General features: G+C 39.9%; 1 long non-coding RNA gene across 1 annotated transcript in view; it reads right to left on the bottom strand.

Annotated features, from left to right (window-relative positions):
- Positions 1–18,020, bottom strand: part of LOC107132646 (uncharacterized) — a 78,829-nt gene extending 60,809 nt beyond the window's left edge. The window contains exon 1 of the long non-coding RNA XR_003035642.2: positions 17,782–18,020. This is a non-coding gene — a long non-coding RNA (uncharacterized lncRNA). The remainder of the gene's footprint in view (positions 1–17,781) is intronic.
- Positions 18,021–18,441: the final 421 nt, after the last annotated feature.

Below are 18,441 nucleotides of genomic sequence, written 5' to 3'. Positions count from 1 at the left end.
TGATTATATTCTTATAAACGAAGATGGAGAAGGTTTATACAGTCAGCAAAAACAAGACTGGGAGCTGACTGTGGCCCAGATCATGAACTCCTTATTGCCAAATTCAGAATTAAATTGAAGAAACTGAAGAAAACCACTAGACGATTCAGGTACGACCTAAATCAAATCCCTTATGACTATACAGTGGAAGTGAGAAACAGATTTAAGAGACTAGATCAATAGACAGAGTGTCTGATGAAGTATGGATGGAGGTTCGTGACACTGTACAAGAGACAGGAATCAAAACCATCCCCAAGAAAAAGAAATGTAAAAAAGCAAAATGGCTGTCTGAGGAGGCCTTACAAATAGCTGTGAAAAGAAGAGAAGTGAAAAGCAAAGGAGAAAAGGAAAGATATACCCATTTGAATGCAGAGCTCCAAAGAATAGCAAGGAGAGATATGAAAGCCTTCCTCAGCGATCAATGCAAAGAAATAGAGGAAAACAATAGAATGGGAAAGATTAGAGGTATCTTCAAGAAAATTAGAGATCCAAGGGAACATTTCATGCAAAGATGGGCTCAATAAAGGACAGAAATGGTATGGACCTAACAGAAGCAGAAGATATTAAGAGGTGGCAAGAATACACAGAAGAACTGTACAAAAAAGATCTTCACAAACCAGATAATCACGATGGTGTGATCACTCACCTAGAGCCAGACATTCTGGAATGTGAAGTCAAGTGGGCCTTAGGAAGCATCACTATGAACAAAGCTAGTGAAGGTGATAGAATTCCAGTTGAGCTATTTCAAATCCTCAAAGATGATGCTGTGAAAGTGCTGCACTCAATATGCCAGCAAATTTGGAAAACTCAGCAGTGGCCACAGGACTGGAAAAGGTCAGTTTTCATTCCAATGCCAAAGAAAGGCAATGCCAAAGAATGCTCAAACTACCGCACAATTGCACTCATCTCACATGCTAGTAAAGTAATGCTCAAAATTCTCCAAGCCAGGCTTCAGCAATATGTGAACCATGAACTTCCAGATGTTCAAGCTGGTTTTAGAAAAGGCAGAGGAGCCAGAGATCAAATTGCCAACATCTGCTGGATCATTGAAAAAGCAAGAGAGCTCCAGAAAAACATCTATTTCTGCTTTACTGACTATGCCAAAGCCTTTGACTGTGTGGATCACAATAAACTGTGGAAAATTCTTAAGATAGGAATACCAGTCCACCTGACCTGCCTCTTGAGAAACCTGTATGCAGGTCAGGAAGCAACAGTTAGAAAAGGACATGGAACAACAGACTGGTTACAAATAGGAAAAGGAGTATATCAAGGCTGTATATTGTCACCCTGCTTATTTAACTTATATGCAGAATACATCATGAGAAACGCTGGGCTGGAGGAAGCACAAGCTGATATCAAGATTGCCAGGAAAAATATCAATAACCTCAGATATGCAGATGACACTACGCTTATAGCAGAAAGAGAAGAGAAACTAAAAAGCTTCTTGATGAAAATCAAAGAGTAGAGTGAAAAAGTTGGCTTAAAGCTCAACGTTCAGAAAATTAACATCATGGCATCTGGTCCCATCACTTCATGGCACATAGATGGAGAAACAGTGGAAACAGTGGCTGACTTTATTTTTCTTGGCTCCAGACGGTGACTGCAGCCAAGAAATTAAAAGACACTTACTCCTTGGAAGGAAAGTTATGACCAACCTAGCTGCTGCTGCTACTAAGTCGCTTCAGTTGTATCCGACTCTGTGCGACCCCATAGACGGCAGCCCACCAGGCTCCCCGTCCCTGGGATTCTCCAGGCAAGAACACTGGAGGGGGTTGCCATTTCCTTCTCCAATGCATGAAAGTGAAAAGTGAAAGTGAAGTCGCTCAGTCGTGTCGGACTCCTAGCGACCCCATGGACTGCAGCCTACCAGGCCCCTCCATCCATGGGATTTTCCAGGCAAGAGTACTGGAGTGGGGTTCCACTGCCTTCCCCGGGCCAACATAGACAGCATATTAAAAAGCAGAGACTTTACCTTGCTAACAAAGTTCCATCTAGTCAAGGCTATGGTTTTTCCAGTGGTCATGTATGCATGTGAGAGTTGGACTATAAAGAAAGCTGAGTGCTGAAGAATTGATGCTTTTGAACTGTGGTGTTGGAGAAGACTTGAGAGTCCCTTGGACTGCAAGGAGATCCAACCAGTCCATCCTAAAGGAGATCAGTCCTGGTGTTCATTGGAAAGACTGATGTTGAAGCTGAAACTCCAATACTTTGGTCACCTGATGCGAAGAGCTGACTCATTTGAAAAGACCTTGATGCTGGGAAAGATTGAGGGCTGGAGGAGAAGGGGACAACAGAGGATAAGATGGTTGGATGGCATCACCGACTCAATGGACATGGGTTTGGGTAGACTCTGACAGTTGGTGTTGGACAGGGAGGCCTGCCATGCTGCGGTTCATGGGGTCGCAAACAGTTGGACATGACTGAATGACTGAACTGAACTGAACTAAAGGACATTCGAGCAACCTAACAGCAGAGGCATGGAAAAGGAACATGTGGTATATATATTTAATGGAATATTGATTAGTCATAAAAAGGAATGAAATAGCATCATTTGCAGAAACATGTCTCCAGTGTATGACAACCCAGAGACTGTCATACAGAGTGAAGTAAATTAGAAAATATCATGTAACGTTGCTTACATGTGGAATCTAGAAAATGGTACAGATTAACTTCCTGGCAAAGCAGAAATAGAGTCACAGATGTAGAGAACAAAATTACAGTTACCAGGGGAGAAGGGAATGGAGGGATGGGATGAATTGGGAGACTGCAATCAACATATATACACTACCATGTATAAAACAGATAACTAATGAGAAACCATTTCTCAGCACAGAGAACCCTACTCAATGATCTGTGGCGTCCTAATGGTAAGGAAATCTTAAAAGGAGTTATCTGTATGTGTGTAACTGATTCACTCTGTTGTACAGCAAAACCTAACACAACATCGTAAAGCAACTTTACTTCAATAAAAATTAATTAAAAAATAAATAGCCTTTGCTATGTTGAGATATGTTTCCTCTATAGTCACTTTGCTGAGAGTTTTTATCATGAATGGATACAGAATTTTGTCAAGTGCTTTTTCTGCATCTACTGGGATAATTCTGTGATTTTTAGCTTTATTTTGTTAATGTGGTGTATCATGTTGACCGATTTGCAGATATTGAACTGTTTGTAATATTCTCTTATGATTGCTTATATTTCTGTGATAAGCAGCTATATTTTGGATTCCATAATAGGGACCCACAAGGGAGGCCTATAGATTAATAAACTTGTAAATCTAAGAAAACAGAAAACAAACAAAAATCATGGTATCAGCATATAAACAAACAGATCAATGGAACAGACTAGAGAATCCAGATATAAACCCATTTATATAGACACTGGTTTTGTTTTGTTTAACAAAGTTGTAAAGGCAACACAACAGAGAAGGAGCCTTCAACAAATGTACTACAATAATTGGCTATGCGTGTTTAAAAAACAACCTGGATTCATACCTTGAACCATACATAAAAACTAACTCAAAATGGACACAGACATATACGAATAATCTAAAACGCAAAATCTGCAGAATAAATGCAGGAGAAAATCTTTGTGCCCTTGGGTTAGTCAAAGATTTCTTAGATGTGCACCAGAAGCACTATCTATTAATTTAAAAATTGATAAGATGGATTTTATCAAAATTTAAAACATCTACTCTTCAAACATACTTTCAAGAAAATAAAAATACAAAGCACAAATTGAGAGAAAAATATTTGCAAACACAAAGATCGTAAAGAACTGGTGTCCAGAATTCGTACAGAACTCTCAACGCTCAACAGAAAAAAGAGGAGGGGAGGGCAGAGGTACATCATGAGTGTGCAGCTGGAGCAGTTCTTGCGACACACCTGATGGGCACTGATGGAGGGCTTCCCATGCCTAGAGGGATGGGAGGAGGCTCTGTGCAACCAAGTAGGGCATGAGAAGGAAAGAGGGGTAGATGAGGAGTGAAGACTGAAGACAGAAGGCAATCAGTGCTCATGGTAAGGAGCTGGGGAGAGGAGAGGCTCCCACACTCAAGGAACTCCGCTGACGGCTAGGGGAATCAGCAGGCACAGGAGGGACCTCTGGGGGATTGGGAAATTAGAGGGGAATGCAATGGCCAGTCTATGGAGGGCAGGATGGAGTGGAACCTGTGTGCATGGTACATGTCACAGCCCCGGGCACTTCAGCCTCAGTTGTGTGTCTCCTGGTGGGGAGAAGAGGGGTATGGGGAGTAGACCCAGAGAGAGGACAACCGTTGGTGGTAGGGGAGGGCCTTCACCCCCAGGGAGGTTGGCAGAGGAGTTCCAGGACACCAAGGAGGTGAGGCACCATTGTACAGTGGTATACAAAGCGTGGGGCCACCACTGTGGCACTCCTTCCTGCCTGCCACCCTGGCCTCCTTGTGCAGTGATAGGGGCACACACCCACACAGGCTCACATGCCCTTCAAGGTGGGGTCTCCCATCTGCTCAGGCCCTGGCAAGCCTGTTGGGATCCCAGGGCTTGAGACCCACTCCTGCCAGAGTCCCCTCTGGCTGTACAGGTCCCAGGCCTGAGCCCCATTCCCACAAAAAGCCTCCAAGGACCATGTAGGTCCTGGGCCTGAGCCCCACCCCACCGAGGCCACCTGTTCCAGACACAAGGGTCCCAGTGGTCCACCTGTCACTCCTGATTAAGCCTCCTTTAGCTGCATGGTCTCAAGGATATCCTCTCTTGCCACTGTTATTCAACATAGTTTTGGAACTCCTAGACAGGGCAATAAGAGAAGAAAGAGAAATAAAAGGAATCCAAGTTGGGAAATAAGAAGTAAAACTGTCACTGTCTACAAATGACAGGATAATTTACATAAAAAATCCTAAAGAGGTCACCAGAAAATTACTGGTACTAAATCAATGAATTTGGTAAAGTTGCAAGATACAAAATTAATTAACAAAAATCTCTAGCATTCCTATAATCTAAAGATGAGAAAGAGAAATTACAGAAACAATCCCACTTACCATTGTAACACAAAGAATAACATACCTAGGAATACTCAGAAAACTACAAAATACTGATGAATGAAATCAAAGGTGACACAAACAGATGGAGAGATATACCATGTTCCTGGATTGGAAGAACAAATATTGGGGAAATGGTTATACTACTCAAAGCAATCTACAGATTTAATGCAATCCCTATCAAACTATCAATGGCATTTTTCGCAGGATTAGAACAAATAACTTTACAATTTATATAGAAACACAAAAGACCCTGAATAGCCAAAGCAATCTTGAGAAAAAATAATGGCACTGGAGGAATCAGGTTTCCTGATTTCAGACTATACTACAAAGTCACAGAAATCAAGACAGTACAGTACTGGCACAAAAGCAAAAATACATATCAATGGATCACGATAGAAAGCCCAGAGATAAACACATGCACCTATGGTCACCTAAACTGTAACAAAGGAGTCAAGAATATACAACAGAATAACGACAGTCTCTTCAGTAAGTGGTGCTGGGGATACTGAACAGCTACATGTAAAAGAATGAAATTAGATTGCTCTCTAACACCATACATAAAAATAAGCTCAAAATGGATTAAAGATCTAAATATAAGGCCAGACACTATAAAAATCTTAGAGGAAAACATAGGCAAAACACTCTTTGACATAAATTGCAGCACAATCTTTTTTGACCCACTCCTAGAGTAATGAAGAGTCTTCCCTTGTGGCTCAGATGGTAAAGCGTCTGCCTGCATTGTGGGACACCGGGGTTCAATCCCTGGGTTGGGAAGATCTCCTGGAGAAGGAAACGGCAACCCACTCCAGAACTCTTGCCTGGAGAATCCCACAGATGGAGAAGCCTGGTAGGCTACAGTCCATGGGGTCACAGAGTCAGACACAACTGAGCGACTTCACTTTCACTTTCACTTTCTGATACTTTTCACTTTCAGTTCAGTTCAGTCGCTCAGTCGTGTCCAACTCTTTGCAACCCCATGAATCGCAGCACGCTAGGCCTCCCTGTCCATCACCAACTCCCGGAGTTCACTGAGACTCACGTCCATCGAGTCAGTGATGCCATCCAGCCATCTCATGCTCTGTCGTCCCCTTCTCCTCCTGCCCGCAATCCCTCCCAGCATCAGAGTCTTTTCCAATGAGTCAACTCTTCGCATGAGGTGGCCAAAGTACTGGAGTTTCAGCTTTAGCATCATTCCTTCCAAAGAAATCCCAGGGCTGATCTCCTTCAGAATGGACTGGTTGGATCTCCTTCCAGTCCAAGGGACTCTCAAGAGTCTTCTCCAACACCACAGTTCAAAAGCATCAATCCTTTGGCACTCAGCCTTCTTCACAGTCCAACTCTCACATCCATACATGACCACAGGAAAAACCATAGCCTTGACTAGACGAACCTTTGTTGGCAAAGTAATGTCTCTGCTTTTGAATATGCTATCTAAGTTGGTCATAACTTTCTTTCCAAGGAGTAAGCGTCTTTTAATTTCATGGCTGCAGTCACCATCTGCAGTGATTTTGGAGCCCAGAAAAATAAAGTCTGACACTGTTTCCACTGTTTCCCCATCTATTTCCCATGAAGTGGTGGGACCGGATGCCATGATCTTCATTTTCTGAATGTTGAGCTTTAAGCCAACTTTTTCACTCTCCACTTTCACTTTCATCAAGAGGGTTTTGAGTTCCTCTTCACTTTCTGCCATAAGGGTGGTCTCATCTGCATATCTGAGGTTATTGATATTTCTCCTGGCAATCTTGACTCCAGCTTGTGTTTCTTCCAGTCCAGCGTTTCTCATGATGTACTCTGCATATAAGTTAAATAAACAGGGTGACAATATACAGCCTTGACAAACTCCTTTTCCTATTTGGAACCAGTCTGTTGTTCCATGTCCAGTTCTAACTGTTGCTTCCTGACCTGCACACAAATTTCTCAAGAGGCAGATCAGGTGTTGTGGTATTCCCATCTCTTTCAGAATTTTCCACAGTTTATTGTGATCCACGCAGTCAAAGGCTTTGCCATAGTCAATAAAGCAGAAATAGATGTTTTTCTGGAACTCTCTTGCTGTTACAACTATATCCAATAAAATATTTTTAAAAAGAAAACAGAATATTCAAAACAAAAGAACTGCATAAACTGTAAATTTTAGGGGGGCGGAGTAGAAAATCAGTCATAATCTCTTCATTAATTATCACTATTTACCACCACTGTGATATATTTTTAATGTATTTTTACTGAGCATTTATGTTATATGTCTGTATATCTTTCAAATACATTTTTACAATGAGAAGAGGAAGCTTAGGGGAATAAAAACTGCAATATTAAAAAAAAAGGAAGGGCAAAATATCTGAACAGATGTGTCACCAAGGAATAAATACAGATGGAAAATAGATACATTAAAAAAATGACCATCATTAGTTATTAAGGAAATACAAAATAAAACCATAAGGTAACACTACACAGCTATGAGTACATTAAATAAAAATGAACAGATATGTGCATTAACATGGATGAATCTCAGAAGCACTGTGCTAAATGAAAGAAGACATACAAAAGGCTTCATTCTGTTTGGTTCTATTTACTGCATAGAGCATTTTGTAAAGGCAAATCCATAGGAAAAAAGATCAATGGTTGCCAGGGGCTGGGGTGTGGAGGTGTGGAGGTGTGGAGGTGTGGAGGTGTGGTGTGTGTGTGTGTGTGTGTGTGTAGTGTGTGTGTGTAGTGTGTGCATTAGTCACTCAGTCATGTCCAACTCTTTGTGACCCGAGGTGTGTGTATGTGTGTGTGTGTGTGTAGTGTGTGTGTGTGTAGTGTGTGCATTAGTCACTCAGTCATGTCCAACTCTTTGTGACCCCATGGACTGTAGCCCAGCAGGTTCCTCTGTCCATGGAATTCTCCAGGCAAGAATTCTGGAGTGGGTTGCCATTTCCTTCTCCAGGGGATGTTCCCAACCCAGAGATCAAACCTGGCTATCTTACAATACAAGCAGATTCTTTACCATCTGAACTGGTAAAGAATCACAGGACTGGAAAAGGTCAGTTTTCATTCCATTCCCAAAGAAAGGCAATGCCAAAGAATGCTCAAACTACCGCACAATTGCACTCATCTCACACACTAGCAAAGTAATGCTCAAAATTCTCCAAGTGAGGCTTCAATACTACATGAACCGTGAACTTCCAGATTTTCAAGCTGGTTTTAGAAAAGGCAGAGGAACCAGAGATCAAATTGCCAACATCTGTTGGATCATCAAAGAAACAAGAGAGTTCCAGAAAAACATCTACTTCTGCTTTATTGACTATGCCAAAGACTGTGGCTGTGTGGATCACAACAAACTGTGGAAAATTCTGAAAGAGATGGGAATACCAGACCACCTGATCTGCCTCCTGAGAAATCTGTATGCAGGTCAAGAAGCAACAGTTAGAACTGGACATGGAACAACATACTGGTTCCAATAGGAAAAGGAATAGTCAAGGCTGTATGTTGTCCCCTGCTTATTTAACTTATATGCAGAGTACATCATGAGAAACACTGGGCTGGAGGAAGCACAGGCTGGAATCAAGATTGCTGGGAGAAATATCAATAACTTCAGATATGCAAATGACACTACGCTTACAGCAGAAAGAGAAGAGGAACTGAAGAGCCTCTTGATGAACGTGAAAGAAGAGAGTGAAAAAGTTGGCTTAAAACTCAATATTCAAAAAACTAAGATAATGGCATCTGGTCCCATCACTTCATGACAAATAAATGAGGAAACAATGGAAACAGTGACAGACTTTATTTTTTTGGGCTCCAAAATCATTGCAGATGGTGACTGCAGCCAAGAAATTAAAAGCTGCTTGCTCCTTGACAGAAAAGCTATGACCAATCTAGACAGCATATTAAAAAGCAGAAATTACTTTGCCAAAAAAGGCCTGTCCAGTCAAAGCTATGATTTTTCTTGCAGTCATGTATGGATGTAAGAGTTGGATTATAAAGAAAGCTGAGTGCCGAAGAATGGATGCTTTTGAATTGTGGTGTTGGAGAAGACTCCTGAGAGTCCCTTGGACTGCAAGGAGATCAATCCAGTCCATCCTAAAAGAAATCAGTCCTGAATATTCACTGGAAGGACTGATGTTGAAGCTGAAGCTCCAATATTTTGGCCACTTGATGGGAAAAGCTGAATCACTGGAAAAGATCCTGATGTTGGGAAAGAAAGAAAGCAGGGAGCAGAAGGGGATGACAGAAGATGAGATGGTTGGATGGCATCACCTACTCAATGGATGTGAGTTTGAGCAAGCTCTGGGAATGGGTGATGGACAGGAAAGCCTGGCATGCTGCAGTCCATGGGGTCGCAAAGAGTCAGACACGACTCAACAACTGAACTGAACCCTGAAAGTGGTGATGGTTACATGTTTACATTACTGTATATTAGTCTGTCAAAACTCTGAACTGCACACTTAGTTTTACTGTATGTAAATTATACTTTAATAAACTTGAAGTTTAAAATGAAAAAAACTTCAACTTACAGAATCAAATATAATTGCTCTTATAAAAATAAGACAGAGACTTGCTAAGTCACTTCAGTCATGTCTGACTCTGTGCGACCCCATAGACGGCAGCCCACCAGGCTCCCCCATCCCTGGGATTCTCCAGGCAAGAGTACTGGAGTGGGTTGCCATTTCCTTCTCCAGTGCATGAAAGTGAAAAGTGAAAGTGAAGTCGCTCAGTTGTGTCCAACCCTCAGCGACCCCATGGACTGCAGCCTACCAGGCTCCTCCATCCATGCGATTTTCCAGGCAAGAGTACTGGAGTGGGGTGCCACTGCCTTCTCCGAAGACAGAGACTTAAATGTCCTTATTTCTTAAAGAACATTAAGCACTTGAAAGGAGTTCAAATAAAGGCTCTCAGATTAGAAACTGTGATTATCACTAACATGAAAATTCAATTTTCCAACTAAAAAATCTGGTTTAAAGTCCTTTCTTAAAGTCCCACTGGCCCTGCTATGCAGGCCCTTATTATGGCCCACATGAATTGCAGCAAAAATTTTCTAACTGATCTCCCTGAACACATCCTCCATACTGTAACCAAATCTGACCACACAGGTCTCCCATTCAAAAGTCTCTGATGCTTTCCCATACAATAAATTTTAAAAACCCAAAGGTCAGAAGACCCTTCCCAACCTAGTCTTAACGTAACCTCTTCAGGCTAACTTTCATTTCTGACTTCCTGAATACAAACTTTTAACTCAATATATCCCAGTACCTATTAAGATCACATTACGCAGTCTACCTGAAGTTTCCACTTGATACCCCTCTGGGCCTCTGTACCATCTAGCTTATAATACTCCCTCTACCTCAGCTGCCCTCCTCTTCAGGTTCTCCTACACAAATGTCATCTTGGAAGAGGCTTTTCCAGGTCTTCCCCCTCTCCTGTGTTCCACAGTATACACCTTTATAGTGTTCAGCACACAGTTACAATATGATTACTTGTTTGAACTCCCTAAAGTAAGATCTCCTCAAGGACAGGCACCATGTCTTAACTTAGCTCTGATTCTCCAGGGCCTAGCTATATTCTAACTGAATGGGTGCTTTGGTGGGCCAGATACTTGTAAAGGCAGATGTTAATGAGAATTTCTTATTCAAGAAAATCCTTTCAAGAAAAAGGATATATTTTTTTCATATTACTAAAGCAGTGTGGGAAAAGCAACCGCTGAGAACTTACAAATAACATTTTCTAGTTATTAAAACAGCATTCTAAGCTGATTCATGTTGAGGTTTGACAGAAAACAATAAAATTCTGTAAAGCAATTACCCTTCAATTAAAAAATAAATACTTTTTTTTAAAAACATCATTCTACATATGGAATTTAGAAAGATGGTAACAATAACCCTGTATACGAGACAGCAAAAGAGACACTGATGTACAGAACAGTCTTATGGACTCTGTGGGAGAGGGAGAGGGTGGGAAGATTTGGGAGAATGGCATTGAAACATGTATACTATCATGTATGAAATGAGTCCCCAGTCCAGGTTTGATGCACGATACTGGATGCTTGGGGCTGGTGCACTGGGACAACCCAGAGGGATGGTATGGGGAGGGAGGAGGGAGGAGGCTTCAGGATGGGGAACACATGTATACCCGTGGCGGATTCATTTCGATATTTGGCAAAACCAATACAATATTGTAAAGTTTAAAAATAAAATAAAATTACAAAAAAAAAACATCATTCTACATTTAGATGAGAATGCTGTAAGAGGAAAAAAAAAATGTGAAGAAATGAAATTAGAAAACTCACATGAGCTACTTACCAGCTGTGTGATTTGGGGAACTTGTTAATCTTTCTGTATACACTTTCTTGATACATAAAATGTGAATATTAACAATGGGGTAATGTAAACCACCACAATGAGATAATACATTGTGAAAGGGCTTTTGTGAATTTAGAACATAAACTGTAGCAATAATAAGGAGAAAAAAGAAATGTTATCTTCCGGAAGTCACCAAGACAGCTGAACAGAAAACCCTGTTCTCATCCCACAAACACACTAATTCAACAATTCACAAAATTGCTCATAAGAAATTTAGACACTAGCTTTTTTGAAAAGATAAACAAACTTGATAAACCTCTAGCTAGACTAAGAAAAAAAGAGAGAACACTCTAAGTAAAATCAAAAATAAAAGAGGAGTCATTACAGTTGATGCTACAGAAATTTAAAAGATCATGCTTTAAAAAAAAATTTTTTTTTTTGGCCATGTTGCAAGACATGTGAGATCTCAGTTCCTTGACCAAGGATCAAACCCACATTTCCTGTACTGGAAGCACTGAACCATGGACTGCCGGGGAAGTCCCAAGACTATTTTTAATTTAAGGTAAAAATAATAGTCTACTATGAACAATCATACACCAACAAATTGGATAACTTAGGAGAAATGGATAAACTCCTAGAAACCCACAGTTTACCAAAACCAAAGCAGACAGAAAATTACCTCAACATAATAAAGGCCATAAATGTAAAGGGCACAGCTAACATCATACTCAATGATGAAAAGCTGAAAGCTTTTTCTCTAAGATCAGAAACAAAGCAAGGCTGCTCACTCCAGCAACTTCTAGTCAACCTGGTACAAGAAGCCCTAGCCAGAGTATTTAGGCAAGAAAAAGAAACAAAAGGCATCCAAATTAAAAAGGAAAAGTCTATTTGTAGATGACATGATCTTGTAGAAAACTCCACCAAAAAAAAAAAATGTTGGGATAAACACTCTCATAAAATTGCTGTACACAAAATCAACATGCAAAAATCAGTTCTATTTCTACACACTAACAACAAACTATCTGAAAAGGAAATTAGGCTAACAATCCCATTTACAATAGTGTCAAAAAGAATAAAATATTTAGGAATAAATTTAACTAAGAAAATGAAAGATCTGCACACTGAAAAGTATAATACATTGATGAAAAAAAATTAAATACATAAACAAATGGAAAGACAGCCCCTGTCCATGGATCAGAAAACTCAGTATTGTTTAAATGCCTATACTACTCAAAGAGAGTTACAGATTCAATTCAATCTCTGCCAAAATTATAATGGGCTATATATATATATTTTTTTTTTACAGAAAAAAGAAAAAAACAATCCTAAAGCTCAGAGGGAACCATAAGAACCCTGAAGAGCCAAAATGATCTTAAGAAAGCACAAGATTTCAAAAGCACTTAATGATTTCAAAACTCTTACAGTGTTACAGTAATTAGAACAGTATAGCACAGCATATAGACCAATGGAACAGAACAGAGAGCCCAGAAATAAATCTCTGCATACAAGGTCAGATGATCTTCAACAAGAGTGCCAAGAAAACATACTGGGTAAAGGATAGTTTTTTTTTTGCCAAATGGTATTTAAAAAAATGGATATCCACGTGCAAAAGAATGAAAATGAACCCTTATTTCACACAATATACAAAAACTAAAGTGGATTAAAGATGTAAACATAGATCTGAAATTGTAAAACTCTTAGAAGAAAACACAGAGGGACATCGTCATGAAACTGGTCTTGGCAATGATTTCATGGATATGACAGCAGAAGCACAGGCAACAAAAAGGAAAAATAGGTAAGTGGGATTACATCAAACTAAAAAATTTCTGCATATTAAAGGAAATAATTAACAGAGTGAGAAGGTAACCTACAAAATGGGAGAAAATATTTGTATACTATACACCCAATAAGAGGATAATTTCCATAACATATAAGTGGCTCCTATACTCAATAGCAAAAACACTAATAACCTGAATAAAAATGAGCTAAAGAGTTAAATAGGCACTTCTCCAAAGATACACAAATGGTTAACAAGAATATGAACAGATGGCTTAGCTTCACTAAGTATCAGGGAAAGACAAATTAAAACCACAAACCTTGTACATATTAGGATGGCTATTATCAAAAAGTCCAAAGACAACGTATTGGTGAGGATATGGGTAAACTGGAACACTTGTATAATGTAGACAGGAATGCAAAATTGTACTGTTGCTATGGAAAACAGCAGAGAGGTTCCTCAAAAGATTAGAAATTGCAGTACTATATGATCCAGCAATCTCACTTCTGGGTATATATCTGAAAGAATGGGAATTAGGATCTTGAAGAGATATCTGTTGTTATACCCCCAAGTTCACAGCAGTCACTATTCACAGCGGCTACTATGTGAAAACAACCTAAAAGTCCATCAGAGGCTGAGCAGATAAAGACAATCAGGTATACGCACACAATGAAATGTTATTTGGGCTTTAAAAAGAAGAGAATTCAGACATATGCAACAATATAGGTGAACCCAGAGAACATTATGCTGAGGGAATAAGCCAATCATAGAATGACAAATACTGCAAGATAGCACTTAAGTGAGGTATCTAAAATAAGCAAACTCATATAATCACACAGGTGAATGGTGGCTGCCAGGGGCTGGTGGGGAGGGGGTTACGGATAGGAAGTTGTTAACCAACAGGCATAAAATTTCAGTTATGCAAGACTAATTAATCCTGACGATCTACTGAACAACACTGTGTATAGTTAATTATACTGTATCATACACTTAAAATTTTGTTAACGTGGAAAAAAATTACTATTTTTTTTTTTTTGGCTCACAGAACCCTTTCAGATAAGAGGTTATAATGTTAATAAATAGTTTGGAAATACCTTCAAAGTCAACAGCCAGGGTGATTGATAAAGCAAAGAAGTTTTGCCATTCAATGAATTTGGAGCATTGAAAACAGTCTGGGAGCATTTAAAAAAAAAAAAAAAGACTGGGGCATTAAAAACAGACTAGGGGAGGGGAATGTACTCAAAAGACTAAAAATAATTTTTAGTTTTTATCTAAATTATGGGCTTTTTCAATTATAGCTAGAACTTTCAAGAAAACCCAAATGAGAGCCAGGAAATCTCAAGCCATAATGAAGAATTTTCAAAGATTAACCTATACATGAAAGTAAATAACACAACAGTAGAATTATTTAAACTGCAGCATTGAGGAGGTCAAAAATAAAAGATTTAGATAAAAATTCTGATTTTGTAGTGAACAGACCTCTAATCCTAAAAATGTGAAAATATACTTTCTACCATCAACAAAAGTGTGTCAGCATTCTCTAGGATTGTTATAATTAAAAAGACAGACAATAAAGAGTGTTGGCAAGAATGTGGAGAAACTGGTACTCCTATATATTGCTTTGAGAATGTATTAATAAAATGGTGCACCCACTGTGTAAAACAATTATCATATGTCCCAGATAGTCCACTCCTAGGCATATATTCAAGAGAACTGAAAAAAACATTCTTACACAAAAACTTGTACAGGAATGTTCAGAGCGGCATTATTCACAATAACCAAAAGATGTAAAAAACCCAACCCAAATGTCCATTAACTGCTGAAGGATAAATAAAATGCTATATATATATATATATATGCATATGTATATATATATATATATATACACACACACACACACATCTATACACACACAATGTAGTATTATTCAGCCATAAAAAGGAATGAAGTACTGTTAAATACAACATGGACAAACCTTGAAAACATCTCAACTGAAAGAAACCAACTACATAAGAACATATCCTGTATGATTCCATTTATAAGAGATGTCCAGAGTAGGCAAATCCATACAGAAAGAAAGTAGATTAGTGGTTGTCAAGGGCAAAGGATGGAGGGAGAGAAGGAATAATTGCTAATGGGCAGAAAGTTTCTTTTTCAGCTGATGAAAATGTTCTGGAATTAAGACAGTTCTAATTAGATGCAGAACTTTGTGAATATACTAAAAATCACTGAATTGTACACTTTGAAAGAGCGAATCTATCTCAGTTTTTAAAAATATAGTGTATCACAGTAGGGTGATCCATCTGATTAAACAAGGCATAAACTTTGTGACCTGGGGACCATGAACAGTTAGCTGTTTCCTACTTAGATACATCACAAATTACACACCTTCTTGTAGCCAAGAATCAAAGACAGATGCTGTCAAATCACAAACAAGAATCAGAAAGCTGGTATGACACCACCTTTCGTATACAAAGCTGCCAGACAGTCAGCTGAAAGATTGATCTGCTGAAACTTCTTTTTTCGTTGTTGTGCCCCCAAGAATTCATCAAAAAATACAGTTAAGTACAGAGCTGAAAAAATGTTTTTCCCAAGTGCTCCTTGCTCTAGCCACATCCATTTTTGGTCTTTAGTACCACAGGAAGAACATCTAAGCATTAATTTTATCTTGAATACAATTGTTTCCAGAATATACTAAATTACTGAGTGAAGCATCTTGTAAGAAATGGTGTTCTCTGTGGCTATAATATGGGGATAAGGCACTGTAATAAATATCCTAAAAGGACTCACTTTCCCTACCAGTTATGGATATATGGGAAGAAATCTGTCCCAAGCATAATAATTAATATCACCAACGGTATTCAATAATCTAGAAAAGAGCTGTTGACTTTGGAGGGTCAACAAAGGGTCAATTAACCAGAATATTAAAATTCACTGACAAGAGCTTTTAACACTCCATTTTTAAAGAAAAAGTATTATGCCTTTAGTATTCACACTCAAAATCCAAAATTGTAAGAAGTCAGCAGGGCGATGGCACTCCACTCCAGTATCCTTGCCTGGAAAATCCCATGGACAGAGGAGCCTGGTAGGCTGCAGTCCATGGGGTCACTAAGAGTTGGACACAACTGGGTGACTTCACTTTCATTTTTCACTTTCATGCATTGGAGAAGGAAATGGCAACCCACTCCAGTGTTCTTGCCTGGAGAATCCCAGGGACGGGGGAGCCGTCTATGGGGTTGCACAGAGTTGGACACGACTGAAGTGACTTAGCAGCAGCAGCAGCAGCAGCAGGGGCTCCTACAGTCAACACAGACGCTCAAATGAAGCTTGTAGTACCATATATTACATGTGCTTCAGAGCAGAGGTCTATGTTTGTGCTGATCACCTACCTCCAGGGCTTAGCACATGCAGCTGGGTCACTTCAGTCGTGTCAGACTCCTCAGTTAATGGGATTTTCCAGCCAAGAATATTGGAGTTGCTACGCCCTCCTCCAGGGGATCTTCCCGACTCAGGGATCAAACCTGCTTCTCTGGCACTGGAGGCAGATTCTTTACTGCTGAGCCACCAGGGAAGCCCCGGCTTAGCACAGTGATCAGCATTTTATTAGCAATATTTCTTAAACTAATGTTTGATGAAATCCAATCTAAAATAATGACTTTAAGCCTCTGTAAATCGGAAATTCAAAAAACATTACCTGTCCACCTTATATATCTACTTATAAACGCAGGAGAACTTTCAGAGTGGTTTTTCAAGCTCCCTTTTAAAGCATACACTGACTACACTCAGTCTTTCAAGAGCAAATTAAGAAAATACAAAGCAATACAAAACAAAAAATTGACTATCATTTTTGCATCTGCGGCAAAGGATGGGCTGGGATAAATTACACACTTTATTTGCCAGGCTACCCACAGGAAGAGACTGATTATTCTCCAATGATCCCATAAGGTTAAGATGAAGTCATTTTTTCTCAGGTTCTACTGACAAGCTGGTCATAGATGTTTACAATGGAACTCCCGTATAAACACCCAAAGGAAGAATCCTAATTGTTTCGTTAACAGATTACACCTGTGGTGAAAAGGGCTTCCTCTGGCTTGGGGCCAACCGCCCACTTTCCAATAATGAAGGCTCTATTAGTCAGCACTATAGTACCATGTTCTAACCGTGCAGCGTCAACAAGCAATGGCTACAAGTTGTGTAAAAACTCCTCTAGGCTTTGGGCTCTTCTTAGGTAAAAGATGGAATCATCGTTGCGGTTGGCTTCTGGGATGAAGGAAGAAATTAACTTACATATATGTAAAACATCTGGCACAAGACGGCAGCTACTCAAAAACATAAATTGCCTCCCTGAAGTGGCCACTGCTCTCAGAGGCAAACACACAGATACTCCACAAAGGTTTTCCACAAAAGTTTATCAGCACATGCATTCAGGATGCCAAAAAAAAAAAAAAAAAAAGGTGTCCCTGTCCTCAGGGAACCTACAGCCAAGATCAGGAGCTGGGCAGCCTGAGTGGCTGTACAGAGTTATAACTGGGCAGGCCCGGCCGCTCAATGCCTGCCTCACCTGTGCCAGGCACACACCACACACACCTAGGCAAGTGCGGTCAAAATCTCGACCGCAAGCGCCAGAAACGCGACTCAACCCAGCTTAAGCAATACTAAAAGAAAAACTGTACCTCACAGAGGAAGATGCTGAGGCTTGAAACCAGCTTCTTCCCTCACTCTCCTCTCCACACGGTATGCCTTCCGCCAAGATGGGTTCTGCCTCGGGCTGCAACATGGCGCTTATCAGTTCACCTGCGGTGGAGAGGTGGGGCTTCCTCCCGAAGACTTTATATTAGTACAAAGACTGACGTTTGTACTCACTTATCATTGGCCCAAACTGGCTTGGGCCTGCCCACCTGTCAACCAATCAGTAATAAGAGAGAGCCAACTAATCATGATTGACTGAAAGCCTACCAGTGGAAGAGACGCTTGAGAGTCAATTCCAAGTGTCCATTACAAGGCACTCAGTAAATGACTATTTGATGAAGAAATAAATGGAGTAATGAATGGCTGAATCTACAAATATAATGGAATTTGTGCTCCTTTTGAAGGATTTCCGCCCCTCTGGGGAAGGTTGTGGGGCTGCTGCTTTCAGTTTGAGTTCCACATAATTAGACTCATGTGAGTGTACCCAGAATTGATTTCATTGGAAAGCTATCAGCAATTAAGTGGAGACCACCATTAATATTACTAAGCAAGTAATACAAGTCAGGCATTACTTGGAGTGTAACTTGGGTTTGAGAGCATAGGATTGGAGTGATAAAGGCCTGGGTTCAAATCCTTTCTCTACC

Source organism: Bos taurus, chromosome 7 (assembly GCF_002263795.3).
Source record: "Bos taurus isolate L1 Dominette 01449 registration number 42190680 breed Hereford chromosome 7, ARS-UCD2.0, whole genome shotgun sequence".
Classification (NCBI taxonomy): Eukaryota; Metazoa; Chordata; class Mammalia; order Artiodactyla; family Bovidae; genus Bos; species Bos taurus.
This window is presented reverse-complemented; position numbering and strand designations above follow the sequence as displayed.